General features: G+C 31.0%; 1 long non-coding RNA gene across 1 annotated transcript; it reads right to left on the bottom strand.

Moving 5' to 3' along the window:
* Positions 1-1,728: 1,728 nt before the first annotated feature.
* LOC134693402 (uncharacterized) lies at positions 1,729-5,522 on the bottom strand. The gene is made up of 3 exons (XR_010102394.1): positions 5,416-5,522; positions 4,756-4,779; positions 1,729-1,827 (listed from the first exon to the last, which is right to left on the bottom strand). It is a non-coding gene; the product is annotated as an uncharacterized LOC134693402 (long non-coding RNA).
* Positions 5,523-12,268: the final 6,746 nt, after the last annotated feature.

Raw genomic sequence — 12,268 nt, forward strand, 5'->3', positions numbered from 1 at the left:
GATGAAAGAATAAAAAAAATAGCTATTCTTATAACTCCATAGAAAATTACAGTTAAGGGACATGCTCCTTATCAATACAATGAAAAACATTAGATCACAGTGGTTTTCGTAGAAAAAGAAAACATTTACCTTAGCTTGGCAAATTTTTAAGTAGTTTTGATCCTCAGTGCTCTTCAAGTTCGTTCGTTATTTTCACATTTTTTTTATTGAAGCGTCACTGAAGAGTCTTATGTAGTCGAAACGTGCGTCTATCGTTGATAAAAAAAAGTTGATCCTGGTACAGTCTATGACGAGTTTTTAAATTCCAAACCGTTCAAACAAATTATAAATACTCCATAAAATTTTGAAAAAACAATAATCTTTTATTAACGAGAAATCCCTATTAACACTTTGATATGATATTAGCTTGAAGGTTGTTTTCTCTTGCAAATGATTCTAATAAGCTTTTGTATATAGTAAACATTATCATCTGTTGTCGATAAGTAATCCTCAATATCTAGACGAAATTCAAGATATCAAGATTACAAGCAAACCAAATGGTGTTATGGGATCGTTAATTTCTTGTGAAATATAAAATCAATATAGCTACCACACTATGACTTGTTCATTGCGTCACTGGTGAGTCTTTGGTAGACGAAAAGCACCTCTGGCGCAAATATATAAGTCCATCCTAGTCTATGATGAGTTTATTAATATAATATTTCATAGCATTTCTAATACAGTAACTTCGATATTTTATAAAGTTCTAGAAATTCATCGTTTCATAAAAGCTACTTACAGTCTCTGTCTGAAAATTGTAATAATTTTATTGTTAATACTACTATCTTTTCAAATTCTAGTATCACACGCCCAGTAGTCAGCATTTTGGTGTTGGCATGAATATATGAATATCAATATCAGGGTATCTTTTAAAAACTTCCTGTTAACAAAACTATAAAAAAAGTAATCACAGGTACCAGGATTATAATTACGTAGCCATATTTTGTAGACCTTTTGGGAATTCTGGGCCCTCAATACTCTTCAACTTTGTACTTGCTTTGCTAAATAACTTTGTTGTTCTTTTGATATAAACATCAAGTCGTATGTAGACGAAACGCGCGTCTTGCATACGAAATTACAATCAAATAGTGAGAGTTGATATCAAGCGGTCTCGACTTATCAAGTCCATTGCTCTTAATATCAATTTTCATATTGTGGAAAATTAAACATTCCGCGTACCATTGAGCTTTTGCTTCTATCATGACTTTAAATGTCTAATTCCAGCTTCAAATTATAACAATAAACATTTTAAAACTTTTGTTTCGTATAACAATCCGTGCAGACTAATACGAGAAATGTGTCCATATGTTGTGTTTTCAATCTCAAGTTCAATGAATAGTTATGTTTTGGTGGATAAAAATCGCCTTTCTTAGCGAAACAGTCAAACATTTGGTGTATGCCAGAAAGATTTTGAAATATTCACAAATTAATATTTTTTCCCCACAGAAACAAAATCTGATTTTGATGTCGAGGTTCGTGTTTGCTGTTGTACCCCTACTAGTGCCATTTGTACTTATTGTGTCTGTTGGTGTGGCGCGTCGATGTCAGTATAATGAACTTTGATGCAACTGTCCAATAAGTGAGATGTCTTGTGCTTAAAAACAGGTTCTATCACCATGCTTTTATTAATTTGTTATGACTAGATATTTAACAAATTTACAACAGTACAATAACAAACAAAAATCTTACTTCTGCAACAGAGTCCGGTTGTCGGTGGTAGGCAACAGACAGGAACCACTTGTCTTGTAAACGGATTTAGACATACCTGTGTGTTCCCTCCTTGGCCGCCTATGACGAAATAGAAATGTTTTTAAAATATTTTAAACCATATTCTGATTAGATTTCACAAACAGGCAATATACATTTAAATATTAAAAAAAGTAATGTTTATCATCCAGTATTGAATCGAAACTTTATACCAAAGTTTCATCTCTTTATAACCCTATTCTATATTCTTAAGTTAAAGCTCGACTGAAAGAACTCGCCAACTTATGTTTCTTAAAAAAACGGGCACTAGACGGTTTAAATATCTAATGTTGGGATGGAATTCAGCTTTCTTTGTGAAACAGCATACAGAGTCAAGGACAAAATATACCGAAGAGGAAATCACTTACCAAAGTCTTTTAATTTCAGCTTTCGGTGTATTGATGATGTACTGTCTCTTAATAATAATAGATTCAGTGATCACTCACACTCAATATATCTTGAAGTTAAAGATGCTATCAACACAGATAAATCTGCTTCATATTTAGACCTTTTTCTAGAAAAGACTTCTGATGGTAGGTTGAATACCAAAATTTTTGACAAACGCGATGATTTTAATTTTCCTAAAGTCAACTTTCCATATCTGTGTAGCAACAACCCAGGGGCACCAGCATATGACGTATATGTGTCACATACGTTTCTCTAGAGCTAGCTTAACTATGTTGATTTTGTTGAACAAGGAATACCGCTTTCTCAAAAGTAGCTAAGACAAGGCTATGAATCAATCAAATTAAGGTCATTACACATCTATCATGAGCTGATTGGCAATTATGACAAAAGTCTGTCAGAAATTGTATCTGATATTCTTCCTCAGTCAAAATAACCTTCCAGCATTACCGAACTGCACAAAGAAATAACATGACAGGTGTCGTATAAATGAAACGCTTAACCTTTCGAAGCACCTGATTTCACTCCCGGCTTCTAGTGGAGTTCGTGTTGTTTCTTGATTATCATTCATAACTGTTGAGATAAATGTCCTTTGGTTTAGTGAGTCTTCGTTTACTCCTTGGTTTTGATTGTTATTGTCTTATAAAACATACTTTAAAAGCATATTAATTCAATGAAAGGAGACGGTTTGGTAAGGGCCAATTTTGACATCAAATTTCAGGTTCATCTGAAAAAATATTTGTACACTTTTTGAACACTTAAGGAGGCTCGCGGGTATAAAAAAAATTGGAAAAAATTGAACATTTGTTTTTTTTCATTACAAATTTTATTTATTACACTATTAACTATTACTGTTTAATATGGTACAAAAATCACCCAGATAAATTGATTTGGTTTGGCCACAAATGACTTTAAAAATGTTTATATCATTGAAAAAGCTTCAAATAATCTCCCTTTGGTGTAAAAAAAAGGCATTTATTGATGTTTAAATTGAAATATCTTTTTTACTCATCGGTGACCTATATCTTTTATGATTATTATTACAAACGCTCATATTCAAGCTGAAATATAAAAAAAATCTATCACTTATGCCATAAAAGGTCAATTTTTGTATTTGTCAAAAATGAAAGTGGCCTCATCCGTGTTCACCCTCAACCTTTATATATGTTATGTATAATCGTCATCTAAAATTGAACTCAAATACTAAAATTGTGAAGATTTCAGCATGTTCAGTAATTTAGCAAGAGTTAATGATGCTAATACCCGATATATGTTCATTATATTGTCAAAAAACCCATATTTATGTTGCAGAAGTATTCTTATTTCCAATAAATAGCTAAAAGTTTACATTATAGCAATTTTGTAAAACTGATATATTTTGACGTCAAAAAGGGGTCTTACTGAACCTTCTCCTTTTGGCAAAAAGTATACAGTCTATAATTTTGTACAATACATGAATTTGTTTTTAAAGGCCAAAAGCTGTCAAATTCATCCTCACCGTTTTGACTTATATTCACAGATATAATTTTTAAAAACTGAAATGTATATCCTATAACAAACCAGTCTAAAATAAACAATTTACAACACATAGAGTCGGTAATACTAACCAACATTTTGTGTGCATTTTTGTCTAAAAATTATCTAGTAAACTGCCAACGGTGTATCAAACACATATAAAAATGGATATAAACAAAAGGCGAATACATTTAATTTGTAGGTCTATTTAAAAATGCAAGAATTATTTTATGTGGTTCACATCAGGCAACCAAACTACATAATGGTTTCACTGTCAATGTTGTCATTCCTTTTGTTCTTATAGCCTTATACACTTGTAAGTGAATAATTCATCAGCGAAGTTTCTTCATGGTATGATACAATTATAAGTGCATAAACAAAAGTGGCTTCTAAATTCGAATAGTTATTTCACTTAATGACTTTCATTAATTGTAATAATGGAAAAAAACTATACTTCCTATCTTTTAATATCTCGTAACTTATTACCCTTTATGCTATCTTTGATTTTGACAGCTTTTTTACGACTGTTTTCTAGTTTTTCGTTAAACATTCAAAACGGTTGATCAAATTGAATGATTTCAGATTGTACCTCATTTTATGTTTGATGCCAATTTAATTGAACTGTCGTGTCTATATTGAGTATGTTTGTGGAATTTGTATAAAAAAATAATGTATAGTTCTTTCACTCTAGCCAAATTTAACCAATTGAATAGTTAGGTACAGATGGAAAGTCAAATTAATAAATTGTAGAAAATAAAAGAAAAAACACGTGTACAATATATACATTGCATATATTGAAGAATACCACATAAATTAGAGTTTGAACTCCATTAAGAATCACAATTAATTCTAAAAGAAAAAAAAATACTATAAATAAATGTCACTTGCTAATGTCTGTTAAAGGATTATTCCATATCTCTGATATATCAATATCATTATTTTATTAAAGCAAACCCTAATTCTGGTTTTCGGTTCTAATCTGAATATTACAGATAATTAATGGTTTGCTTGAAGAGAATGAGAGTAATATTATTTATAGATGCTACTTACAGTTGGAAGATATCAAGAATCTGGCTACAGTTGAAAATAAAAGAAGTACAGTAAACACAAACATCTTCATTACATTTTACTGTGTGGTACGTAAACAATAACGTCATGGTGTACTTTTTTTCTGTATGGGACGTTAACACTAACGTTTTTTTTATGTTTTTTTTGTGTGGTACGTGTGGTAATACCTTGTGTGCACCGTGACCACACGTTTTCCCGTTCGTCCTTTTGTATTTATTTGCAATCGTGCATGCCGAAGTACTTCAAACAAAGCAAATATATAGTTATATCATTTGAATATTTGAAACTGATAGAAAAGAATGAAAATTTACAACGCTTAATATTTGACTCAATCTTTTATATTCTTTGTTTTACTTTCTATGTAAACGTCTTATATTTATCATGTATTTTAATCGCTTTCATATTCTTATCAAAGTATAAATGAATAAGCAATGTATCATCAAGTTTCTAGACCTGATATTATTCATAACGTACTATTATGTATTGTAATGTGTCTAGTGTTTTAATCGCATTGGTTAGCTTCTCATATATTTCTACTTCTCCGACTATTTTAACATTTATTCCTTAATGTTTCTCTTTAAGCTTAACGAACAAAACAGACTTAGCGATTGAATTAATTTAATTTTTACATAAACTACTCACAGTCTCTGTAAATTTCATCACCATTTACATATGAATAAGTTATTCCTAGTAGCACATACAACAACATATTCATTAATATTGACATATCGAACTACATTCAAGTACTGACTTATGGTGTGTAAGCGGTATCAAAAGAGAGATAAGAGTGACATGTAAATATGTGGACTTATCTGATTTTAGTTTTCACCCTACTTCCGGTACACTTTATGTGTTCTTTCATACCGTCATAAAGGTATCACCGTGGAATTTAGGTTTCTCTTTTTTTAACCATACTTAAATCAATGTATTTTTATAGTGTGAATGGGAAAAAAATCAGTATTAACTGAACATACTTTCCCAAACTGAAAAAATAATCAGGTGTAGAAAAATATAAACTAATTTTACATACAGTTGATATAGAATTTGTGATTTTTTTTTAATTTTTGAATTCACTGCATGATAAAAAAGACATGAAAGCACTAGTGGCCTTATATTGTTAGAAATAGCAAAATAAGTAAACAGTCATGATACATATCAAAATTCATATCTGATTAGTACTTCAGTTAACTGTGTATGTAAAAATTTTGGCAGCCTACGAAAGTGGTGTAAATCTTCAAAATGCTATCATTATCCCTTATGGGCAAGGAAATACTACCGTTTCACCTGAAAAAGAACACCAAAAATATTATGTGGCTAATATCTTGAATCGAAAATACTAAAAATACATATCCTTTTAAAATCAAGAAACTTTGGTCAATTGTTAAAGACCGGTTTATAGCTTGATAATTAAATGGGTTTCTTGCTTAACCCCATCTGTTTTAAATGGCAAATTTTAAAAAGGGACGTCGATTTTTTCCAGTTACAATATACAACTCACTCTAGGAAGTCAAATACAAGATCCCCAATGATACATATGGCACGGTACGGGACGAAGGATTTATTACAATTTCATATAAGGGACAAATAAACAAACAGAAAATACTAGAATGATTCATATCGACAAGATATTAGCAACAACAGACGTAAAGTAGAATAACTGGAGCCAATTATAAAAATAAAAAATGACACTAATCAGTAACAGCTTTTGGTGGTTTTGGAAAAAAAAATTATTCATTATTTTACTTGCATCCCTACATATTTATTTTATTGTCTGCAATTCCTTGAAACAAAGGACGAAGTTCAATAGATTTATTTTTAGGAAGTCGTTTAACATCTATATTTACTCCAATCAAATTAATTCAACGAATAAATGCTAAAATCAGTAAAAGCGCATGTTTCATTGCAAGTTTTAGCTATTCTAGAGTTATTCCGCTTTTCGTAGAACGTTACTGTCAATTTAAGGAAAACAAAACAGTGCTTCGAACAGCGCGATACTACTTTTACCTTACCTACTTTATGCCAAAAAAGATATGTGTAAGAATTAAATTCATTTTCATTTTAACAAGACATATGTCTTTTTAACCTTTCATTTTAAAATAAAACAATTTGGCTCTTCTTTTGTTCAAATGTGTACAATGCAATACCTTATGGAATCTACGATCATAATCCTGAAACACGCCTTTCCAAAGTCAAACATTTGGAATTTTCAAAAATATATTTAAGAATATAGGGTGTGTGTAATTCTAATGAAAAAAATATTAACAACATTTTTCAAATTTTCTTAAATTTCTATCATTTACTGCATACACATTTATTGTTACATTTCCCCTTATTTTTGATAATGGTAATACATAAAAAGCGTGAATGTATCTTAACTGGGACTAAATTGTTAATAGTTGGTTTGACATTGTTACTCCCGACTATTGTAACAGAAATATCAGAATAACATGACGGGTGTCGTATACGGTACAGGAAGTGCTTATCCTTCCGGGGCACCTGATTTCATTCCCGGTTTTTAGTGGAGTTCGTGTTGTTTCTTAATTATTGTTTATAACTGTTGATGTAAATGTCCTTTGGTTTTGTGAATCTTTGTTTACTCCTTGGTTTTGATTGTTATTGTTTTGGCACAGTTTTCAATCCTAAACCCGTCATCATTCGCCATTGTCGTTATAGAAGCAATAACGTCACGTCGTTTAATCGGGGCACAAAAACCAATAATGATTTTATGGCTCGGGCAGCAATATAAGTAGGACAATTTTGCGGTTATTAAATATTTGAAATCCAACGTTTTCGCAACAAATTAATGATGAAACCATTTCGCATATCAGTCCTATCAATATGTCGAAATTTTGATTACCATCTACCGTATTGTAAGATCTAGCTGATAATATATCCATATTTTTGTTGTTAAACAGATGTTAATAAAACATTCCATATTTTATTTTTAAATCCCGGATCAGAAATCATTGCTCCGTATAAGACGTGCGTATTTGGAATGTAATTAATTGACCTTATGTTTATAGCCAGTCGCTAGCTGGACATTTGTCGTATTCTTTATAGGCAATATGTCTGGTGGTAACGTTGAAGTAACTTCTTGCCTAAACATAAATAAAAGTAATTACTTTAAGCCAATCAAGCTTATTACAAATTGTGGAAGCTAAATTACCGTCTTCCCATTTACTGTTAAGTGACAATAGCCATTTTCGGAAGGACAGTATCTTCAATTATCTTGAACTAAAAACCCTCATAAATAGTATATTTAAGGCTTGGATGATTCGATCAAAAACTAAGGAAATTGTAGTTTGGCCATTTATTGTTAAGTAACAAATAAAAGAGGGACGAAAGATACCAAAGGGACAGTCAAACTCGTAAATATAAAACAAACCGACAACGCCATGGCTAAAATGAAATAGACAAACAGAAAAACAATAGTACACATGACACAACATAGAAAACTAAAGAATAAATAACACGAACCCCACCAAAAACTAGGGGTGATCTCAGGTGCTCCGGAAGGGTAAGCAGATCCTGCTCCACATGCGGCACCCGTCGTGTTGCTTATGTGATAAATCATACCACAAATTTGATGTACTCAGAGACAGGTTTTACAGATGATACTTTTCTTTTGAAAAATCATGCGCACACCTTGCATCTTATAAAAATTAATTTAATCAATTTCTATCAATAGCATAATATAATATCATTACATAAACTTCACATGTTCTTTTTGTCTATAAAAAACCGGGAAGATCGGAAGCATATTCATTTGAACGTACTTATTTAATTTTTAATGCTAAAATTTTGCACTCACTACTAGTAATAAGTAACATACCATAAAGATGCATCGCACAGTCTCAAATCTACCACTCGTCTTATATATCTACCTGATTAAAACTAGGTATGTATGTTCTGTTATTCCGTTTATTACCTATAATATAGTTAGCCTAATTGTACTAAGCTTTCTATATTTAATTAAGGGTATATATTTGCATATTTCATACTTGTAATCGAAATTCTTAGATGATTACATTAGTTCATCAATAAATATGTCTGAAGTCCTACATATACGGTCAATATATATCATTGTAGATATCCTTTTGAGTGACAAAACGAGTCTATCTGTCTATATCTATTAGTAGGGGTCGGTAGAAAATAGACAACTATAAGTTTTATCAAGTACGTACTTATTTTGTTTTGTCATGTCTTCTTGCTGGCAAATGTATCTAAGATGTTTTTGTTTTATCTAGATACAATGTACCATATTATAAAATTAAAAAAAATAATCAAACTACAAATATCAGTAGTAATAGTAGTACATGTAGATTATGTAGTAATAGTAGTAGTAATAGTAGTAGTAGTAGTAGTAGTAGTAGTAGTAGTAGTAGTAGTAGTAGTAGTAGTAGTAGTAGAAGAAGAATTATGAGCATAGTCAGCATTAGCGTTTAAATTGCGAATACAGTCAGGTATTTCAAAATACTTTGACATCTTAAAATTTAATGCAGAATTTAATCTGAATTTACTTTTCCTTAACACATTTAGACACATGTTTTGTAGACTTGAAACAAAGTTGTATTTATTTACCCAATATGATATGTCTATAAATAATAGTACTACTTAATTGATTATTTATTGTAACTTCAACCTAGAATATGATACACAACTGGAGCAATTGTCGATAGTTTTTTACACAAATTCTTTTTTCGATTCAAACAATTATTGAGGAAAACATACACATACATAAGGTAATGGTTCCTGTGTAAGTCATGTGTACATAGAAAACTATGCCCCTATGTGCTCCTTATCATTCCTATTTAGCTTTAAAATTTATGATGAAACATTGCCAGCTTGTTTCATTTTTCTTGTCCCAATGCCTCTTTTTAACGTCTTTTCATACTTTTAAACACATTTTATTTCACTTTCTGAATTTATCGTTGTTACATATAATATAACATTATCACAATTTGCATTTGGTCTTGAGTATTTTTCTGATTGTAAATTCTTTGAACCTGTTACACGGAGAACTATAAATAACAAACAGCGTAGTTTGGAAAGAAAATCCAAGCCGAATATCACTAGCTTAGTAATCGAGATTCAAGGAACTGCAGTCTTTAAGATTGACTGTGGTATAGGAATATGGTTGACTTAAAACGTTAATGTAGTAAATCATTGTAAAGGTTGTCTGTGAGGATTGTCCACACACATCGCCATGTCCTATTGGAATGGGGACATTTTATCGATCGCCAGAGAGAGTGTCATTCCCTTTTGATTTAAAATCATATACTGTAATATGGATCGAAATACTAATGTTATTGCGAAAACTGGAACATTTGTTTATAATGGAAAAAAAACAACAACATAACGTCTAATGTGATAATTTTTCATACAAGAAATCATTGCAAAACAAGAAAAGATAAAAATTCCGCACTGCATTCTTTGTATTCATGATGAGATGTTAGTTTTTTACCATTTTTGTATGCTCCACAAAATAAAAGTTTTTACCCCAATTTCATGGTCCACTAAATAGAAAATGATAGTGCGAAGTTCAGTTAAATTTTTAATTAAAGTTTTTGGCAAGGTAGTTATTGATAAAGTTAAAGTCACATCAACTTGAAACTTAGTAAACAGGTCATTAAAGATTGCATATTTTGGCTTTAATATTGATTCACTGATAGGGTCTTTGCATCGGAACTAAACACATTTATTTCTAAAAAAACAGTTGTTGGCATGACACGGGTTATGTTCTTCTCATATATTTTATGATAGTATGATACTAAACCCCTAATGGGAGGTATTGTGCCTGATATTCATATGATGAAGACATAATCTTTCAATCAGTTTAATTGAGGTCTGGAGCTGGCATGTCAGTTAACTGCTAGTAGTCTGTTGTTATTTATGTATTTTTGTCATTTTATTTATTTTCTTTTGTTACATCTTTTGACATCGGACTCGGACTTCTCTAGAACTGAATTTTAATGTGCGTATTGTTATTCTTTTACTTGTTTACATTGGCTAGAGGTATAGGGGGAGGGTTGAGATCTCATAAACATGTTTAACCCCGCCGCAATTTTGCGCCTGTCCCAAGTCAGGAGCCTCTGGCCTTTGTTAGTCTTGTATGATTTTAAATTTTAGTTTCTTGTGTATAATTCGGAGTTTAGTATGACGTCCATTATCACTGTACTATTATGCATATTTTTAGGGGCCAGCTGAAGGACACCTACGGGTGCGGGAATTCTCGCTACATTAAAGACCCATTGGTTGCCTTCGGCTGTTATCTGCTCTATGGTCGGGTGGTTGTCGCTTTGACATATTCACCATTTCCTTTCTCAATTTTATGTTCGCTATGATATGATCTTTCTAATGTTAATTCCAAATTAAAGTTTTGGCCCCAATTTAACGGTCCACTGAACATGGACTTATAGATCGAGTGGAGCATCCGTGTACTATGGACACATTCTTGTTCTACTATAAAAAAAAAAAATATTTTTGAACATATATAAACATTAGAAAAAAACCTCGGATTTAAGGCAACGCACGTCATGAGGATAATTGATATGATATTCTAGATCTATATTGAAGTTCAAAATTGATGAAAAATAAATATCTGTAAAGATATATGTAGTGACTAATAAGAAAGTTGTAAACTTACCATAACCCCTTATTAACTACTGATAACTCAATAATTCATATAATAAAGATCAATTATATACAGCTGACTGGAAATTTAGGATAACCGTATCGTATGTTTTTAACTACATACATGTCAGTAAACTTATGTTAAAAGGGGAGCGTGCATTCTATACATTTACACACATCTATTAGTTATATTACAGTTTTGATTGAATCTTATTTTAATAAATAACGCGGCACTCATAAGATATGTTTTTGAAAAATTATTATATACAAAAAAATCCAGAATAAAAGACCTTTTGTGTCTAAAACAGACTTTAACACATGTTACAATCAAATGAGCCTTAGTGATAATCCCTTAATTATTTATTTTTATAGTAATCATTTAAAAAAGGATAATAATTTTATTTTTCTTATAGTGGACACCAAACGGACAACTAAACAGTTCGAATCCATGCGAACAAAGCCGAATGATATAAGTTATAAAAGGTAATCAAACTTATTGAATCAACAAATTTGACACATTATTGCAATCAAGACTATATAAAACTAAGACAAGACCTACTCTGAATAAGGATTCATTACTTTGCATGACTGTTTTTTATTTCTTAGATTTTCTCATTAATAGCAAAAAAAAATGTCTCCAGTAGATATACACTCGTACTCTTATTTTACTAGTTAAAACAAGAGCTATTTTCATGATTGCCTGATTATAGTTTCATATATATTAAACTTCACAATGACTGAATAGGTTGATAACAAAAGGGGCAAACGATACCAAAGGGACAGTCAAATTCATGGGTTAAACAAAAGACAAACAGCGCAACACAAATCCCACTAAAAACTGGGGGTGATCACAGGTGCTCCT

Source organism: Mytilus trossulus, chromosome 12 (assembly GCF_036588685.1).
Source record: "Mytilus trossulus isolate FHL-02 chromosome 12, PNRI_Mtr1.1.1.hap1, whole genome shotgun sequence".
NCBI classification, from domain to species: Eukaryota; Metazoa; Mollusca; class Bivalvia; order Mytilida; family Mytilidae; genus Mytilus; species Mytilus trossulus.